The sequence below is a fragment of the Cyprinodon variegatus genome, unplaced genomic scaffold (genome assembly GCF_000732505.1).
Source record: "Cyprinodon variegatus isolate N-32 unplaced genomic scaffold, C_variegatus-1.0 Scaffold1831, whole genome shotgun sequence".
In the NCBI taxonomy this organism is placed as follows: Eukaryota; Metazoa; Chordata; class Actinopteri; order Cyprinodontiformes; family Cyprinodontidae; genus Cyprinodon; species Cyprinodon variegatus.
In genome coordinates this window covers 27,431-34,388 of record NW_015152284.1, presented here as the reverse complement: position 1 = coordinate 34,388, position 6,958 = coordinate 27,431, and positions in this window count along the sequence as shown.

The following is a 6,958-nucleotide window of genomic DNA, read 5'->3' as shown; positions in this document are numbered from 1 at the left end:
CATCCTTCTCATGGTTGTACTTTATGGACACTGTGGGTTTTGGGACTGGTTCTGACAGAAACAGGAACAAATGATCTCAACTTGATTCAGGTTAAAACCTAACAAACCTCAGTCAAACCTGCTGAACTCACTGATAACCTGGAGTTCCTTCATCTCCAGAATTTTGTTGTTGATCTCAGGTCTGTAGCTGCCGCTGTCCTCTAGAGTCAGACTGTTGATGGTCAAACTTCCACTTGTTTTATCAAAATCACAATGACCTGGAAGCAGGATCCAGATAAAGACATCTTGCATGATGTCAATATGCAGGTTCCGTGGTTTTAAAGTTAACTTACCTTTAAAAGTTCTGTCTCTTTGAATACGCTGCCAAGAACCCTTTGAGGTGAGGTCCACTTTGTGCCTCCATTTTACTCTCTTGATAGGCTCTGAAATCTGACCTGGATTCAGATCAATGGAGCCACCAGCTTTTGCATAGATCGGATCAGCTGTGAATGAAAAACAAGAACATTTTTACTTCTTGATGTGAACTTTTTCTGTTTCTGAGCAGCTGTAATGTTTAACCCTTTCTATCATGTCTGCTGATCTACAGAACAGAAGGAAACAGGAAATGTTGTCATTTTCAAACAGTCTTGATGAACAAGTCAAATGAAGGTGATAGTGGAGAGTATTAGCTAAAACTACCAAGACTTTATCTGCATATTGATGCAAAGTCTTTCAGCAAATTCAATAAATTAACTAATTCAACACAACATTTTGAACCTAAATAATCATCTTATTCAACCATCTGGATTATATCCCAACTGATGGTTAATAAATATAATACATTTTGAAACAATAAACTGTTAAATGTCTCAGGTTGGGCTGTTTTTCAGAGATCAATCAAAGAAAGGGGAAATCATTGATTTAAGATGGATGATAGAAATAAAGCATCTTAAGATAAATAAATAAATTGAAAATTATTGATCTCACATTGGAGAAATGTATCTCTGCATTTAACCCATCCCCTTGGGGAGCAGTGGGCTGCCATTGTGCGGCGCCTGGGGAGCAGTGTGGGGTTAAGGGTCTTGCTCAGGGTACCAGAGTGGCAGTCTTGGGGAGTGGGGGATCAAACTCCCAATCTCAGGATTCAAAGCCCTATGCCCTACGCCACTTCCCCCCTAATGGAGCCAAATATGTGTATTTTTTGTTTCTTTTTTTTATTTTTATTTATTTATTTATTATTTTTTGTTTTGTTTGTGATCACTAGATGGGGCTGTCGGCTCCAGTATATAAATGATGAGATGACAGGTAATTGACAGGTGTTGAATTCGGAAGGGCATACAAGTTTTTGACCGCTGTGGCGGAGTCGTTGTTATCCCTGTGGCCGTGCATTGTGGAATAAATGATTTGCTGCACAAAATGGTTCATCTGGCTGGAACAACTTATGTACTGCAAGAAGATTGTTTGAATCACGTTTACACGCGATCGACAGGTACGTTAGCTGCTAGGCGCGTCATAACAAGCAGCAACGGATCAACGCAAAATAGTGCAGTGTGAAACTGGCTATTATACCCCCTTATTAAAATTGGTTTTTATTGAAGTTCTAAATGTCCCTGTAAGTTTAGGACCTGTCTGTGTCATATTCAACAAAAACATGTTTTTCTGAAGCAAGACATTTTTCTTGGCCTTTCATTCATCCGCTTTGGAGGAATACAACAAAATCTGCCTGCTTTGGACTAAATAATCCCAGTAAGGAATAGTGATGAATAATCCCAGACGTTTAGACATTACTTTGTGTGAAATAGTATAATCAAATCTAATTAATCATTTTCAGTACTGATTATTTGGTTTGTGGAAGACGTGCTTCTGTTGGGTTTTTATCCAACGCTAAATTGGAAACATTAGAGAAATATATATTGCTATAGCAACTGTTAGTCTTGAAACTCAGTGTTATTGTCACACCATCAGTAAAAAGCTGCTTGTGTTTAAACATTTTAATAAAGGAGTGAAAGGTTTAAAATGACACATTAAGTTGAATGTTTTGGTTAAATCACTGTTAACAGATCACAAATCGTTGTAATGTAAACCACAGCTGATCTTTACATTGTAACCTCAGAGAAACTGCTCAAAGTCTACTATGGGACCCATTAAACAAGTTTAAAATCTAAATAAAAAGATTTTACTTAATTCATAAATTTTTTTTAACTAATACTGTATAGATCAATTAAGAGTATTTTATAGATGAAACTTGTTAAAGGACCAACAAAACAGATTTTAAAACAGTAAAATGATCTGCTGACAAATATGTCTAAGTGCACAGAGTATGCATTTAGTTCTCAGGAGGACTCCTTTAGAATTTCAATTCAATTCAGTTTATTTCTATAGCACCAATTCACAACACGTAATCTCAAGGCACTTTACATATACAATTCAACCAGATCTTGCATTCAAACTGATTCAAAGTTTTCTATCTAAGGAAAACCAGTTGATTGCATTGACTCATTGACTCTTCAGCAATCCCTCATGCCAAGCATGCTTGTAGCGACAGAGGAGAGGAAAAACAACTTTTTATCAGAAAGAAGCCTCCAACAGAACCAGGTTCAGTGTGAGCGGCCATCTGCCGAGGCTGACTGGGGTTCAAGGAGACAGAAGCAGAAATACAGAAATAAGCAGAGATACAAAAGCAAACTGTCACCCAGCTCAACAGGCAGCTCCGAGCCAGCTCCTCCATCAGAGGACAAAGAGAGCACGTCTAGTTAGTCACTGTCAGAGAAACAGGACTAAAATGGAAAACAAGCTGAGCTCAAACATCTATAAACAAAAGTGCTGATGGCAGCAGCACAGCGGACATTTCTCTCCATAATGGAGTCACAGCCAAACAGGAACAGATGAAGTGAAGCTAGTATGAGAAAAAGAGAGTGCATAATATTAGAGATTGAACTAACAAATTCTGCAGAATGGGGTAATAGTAAACAGTAGACAGGGTGTCTGCCTCACGGACTAAAACTGGTAGTTGGTTCCACAGGAGAGGAGCCTGATAACTAAAAGATCTGCCTCCCATTCTATTTTTAGAAATTCTAGGAACCACTAGTAAACCTGCGGATTGAGAGCAAAGTGGTCTGTTAGGAACATAAAGAACAATCGGATCTCTGATATAAGATGGAGCTTGGTTATTTAAGGCTCTATATGTGAGAAGGAGGATTTTAAATTCTATTCTGGATTTAACAGGAAGAAAATGAAGAGAAGCCAGGATAGGAGAGATATGATCTCTCTTTTTCATTTTCATCAGAACTCTGGCTGCAGCGTTTTGAAAAAGCTGAAGGCTTTTAACTACAGTTTGTGGTCTTCCTGATAATAAAGAATTACAATAGTCCAGCCTTGAAGTAACAAATGCATGGACTAGTTTCTGTTGGGATCTGGAGGTCTGTCCATGACACCGCTCTCTGTGAGTTTAATATTCGACTTGATCAAACCAACCAAACTTTGCAGGAGCTAGCTGGCTATCTCCGTGAAGCTACTCCCAGAGCAGAGCCAGCTCAACTTCCGGTTCCGGAGGCTAATCCGCCTATCAGATCAGAGCCCGGTCCGTCATTTCCGGAATTCCGCCCCTCACTTCCGGAGAAATTCTCTGGCCTTCCAAGTAAGTGCAAAGGATTTCTTTTTCAATATAAGCTGATTTTTGAACACTCTCCTGCCAGTTTTCCCAACGATAAGAGAAAAATAGCCTTTATCATTTCTCAGTTATCTGGAAAAGCCCTTGATTGGACAGAGGCCCGATTTCTTTCAGAATCCAGTTTTTCCTGCACATTCGAGCAATTTTTAAAGGAATTCTCGCTAGTTTTTAACCATGACTCTGACCAATGTACTGATTCTCGTGGCCTATTAGACCTCAAACAAGGAAACAGGTCTGTAGCCGATTTTTCGATTGACTTCCGGGTCGGAGCCGCTGCTTCCGGATGGAATGAGCCCGCGCTTAAAAGTGCTTATTTCAGGGCTCTAGATGAAACAATAAAGGACGAACTGGCTACTATAGACGAACCAGCGACCTTGGAGAATTTAATAAAACTAACCATTCGTCTGGATTATAGGCTACGAGCCAGACAAAGATCTAAAGTAAGATCTCACTTTTGTTCGGTTTCTGCCCCTGCAAACAACTTCAATTCCACGTCTGTTTGTTCCTTGTCTTCTGAACCTGACTCCAGATCTAGGAGCCGAAATCAGCCTGCCTCTGCTGTTCCTTCTAAAACTCATCATGTCTCTCCACCCACAGAGGTTTCTGAAGTCGAGCCCATGCAAATCGGACACACTAGACTCTCCACAGAAGAGAGGCAAAGGAGAGTTAAGGGAAAACTGTGCATGTATTGTGGAGAACCCGGCCACTTCGTTTCATCCTGACCAGCTAAGGTAAAAGCCGTGGTCCGCCAGAGGATATGAGGAGTCTGGCGGACCATCTGCAGTCTGAAAAATGTCCTCATCTGCTGTTACCTGTTACTCTGTTTACCTCGGATTAGTCTCTCACCTTATCCGCCTTCATCGACTCTGGTTGTGAGAGAAATTTAATTGACTCAAACCTGGTGCAACAACTAAACATCAAGATCACTCCGTTGAAAAGTCCTCTCAGAGTTTCAGCCCTGGATGGAAAGAGATTACCTCAAGTAACGCATCAGACTCAGCCACTCGAACTGCTGATCTCCGGTAACCACAGAGAGACAGTTTCATTTTTTGTTTTTCCATCCGCCTGTTCTCCTTTAGTTCTAGGATATGAATCGCTGGAGCGTCACAACCCACACATCAATTGGGCTAAGAAACACATTGAGTCCTGGTCTTCCTCCTGCCATGTTTCATGTCTCCGCTCTGCAGCTCCTTCTATTCACTCCCCAGCCAGTCATCAGGAAGCTGATCCGCCTGATTTATCCAAGTTACCTCCTGACTACCATGATCTAGCGCCTGTCTTCAGTAAGGTCAGTGCTTTGTCACTTCCTCCTCACAGACCATACAATTGTGCCATTGACCTTTTACCTGGGGCCCCACTTCCCAGTAGTTGACTCTTTAATATCTCCAAACCTGAAAGAGAAACTATGGAGAAGTATATTAATGAGTCTTTAGCCGCCGGTATTATTCGGCCCCCTTCATCTCATCTCGGTGCCTGTTTTTTCTTTGTAGGCAAGAAGGATGGATCTCTCCGGCCCTGTACTGATTATAGAGGACTTAACCAGATAACTATTAAGAACAAATACCCCCTGCCTCTGCTCGCTTCCGCCTTCGAACCTGTTCAGGGGGCCACCTGTTTTCACTAAATTGGATCTAAGAAATGCCTACCATCTCCTCAGAATCAGAGAGGGAGATGAGTGGAAGACGGCTTTTAAAACTCCTCTAGGCCAGTTCGATACCTGGTTATGCCCTTTGGTCTGACTAACGCTCCTGCCTGTTTTCAAGCCCTGGTTAACGATGTTTTGACAGATTTCCTCAACATTTTTGTCTTCGTCTATATTGACGATATCCTGATTTACTCTAAGAATCTGTCTGATCATAAGAAACATGTTTGTTTGGTTCTCCAAAGGCTTCTGGAAAATAAACTCTTCGTCAAGGCTGAAAAATTTGAATTTCACCAACCCTCTGTTACCTTCCTAGCATTCGTGCTCGAGGGCGGGCAGGTGAAGCCATCCGAAGACAAGATTAAGGCGGTTTTGGATTGGCCTACCCCCGAGAATCGCAAGCAGCTACAGAGGTTTTTGGGCTTTGCTCATTTTTACAGACGCTTCATCAGGAATTACAGCCAGTCAGCCCAGCCTCTCACAGCCCTGACCTCCGTCAAGAGAACGTTTCACTGGTCTGAAGAGGCTGACTCCGCATTTAAAAAACTCAAGGCTCTTTTTTCCAGTGCACCCATTCTCATTCAGCCTGACCCCTCCAAAAAATTTATTCTGGAAGTGGATGCATCTGATTCTGGAGTGGGAGCTGTTTTATCACAACTATCGGACTCTGATCATAAAACTCACCCATGCGTGGAATGTGGAAATGGACCACCCAATCGGACGTATGTACCTACCTCCTTCAGATCTTGTCTGATCCACTCAATGCATTCTGCCAAGTTTTTTCCGCCCATCCTGGTGTTAGCAGAACCATGGCCCTTTTTACTCGGCGTTTCTGGTGGCCGTCCCTTCACAGAGACGTAAAGGAATACGTTCTAGCATGTCCAGTTTGTGCTAGAAACAAACCTTCTCATCAGCCTCCATCAGGTCTTCTGCATCCATTGCCTGTTCCTTCTCGTCCCTGGTCCCACGTTGCTGTGGACTTTGTTACCGGCCTGCCAATCTCCAAGGGTATGACAACAATCCTTACCATTATAGATCGCTTCTCTAAGACATGTCATCTTGTCCCTCTCAGGAAGCTCCCGACAGCCTTTCAAACGGCTCAGCTGTTGGTCAAACATGTTTTCAGACTCCATGGCATCCCCTAGGAGATCCTCTCTGATAGAGGTCCTCAGTTCACCTCTCAGGTATGGAAACACTTCTGCTCAGCTCTGAACACCAAAGTATCGTTGTCTTCAGGTTATCATCCTCAGTCCAATGGTCAGACTGAACGTATGAACCAGGAAATGGAATCCACCCTTCGCTTTCTAACGTCCACCAATCCTACCGACTGGAATCAGTTCCTCCCTTGGGTTGAGTACGCTCACAACACTCAAATTTCATCCGCTACTGGTCTGTCTCCGTTCCAAGTATCCCTAGGCTATCAACCACCCCTGTTTCCTGCCGATGAAAGAGATATCTCCGTACCCTCCATTCACCATCACATTCGCCGCTGCCAGAGGCTCTGGAAAGAAACCATTTCTGCACTAAACCGAACATCGGCTCAGAACAAGAAATACTCCGATCGCAAGCGACGTCCAGCTCCCATCTACTCACCCGGTCAACAGGTCTGGTTATCAACCCGTGACATTCCGCTCAGATCCATGTCCCGTAACCTCTCCCCTAGGTTC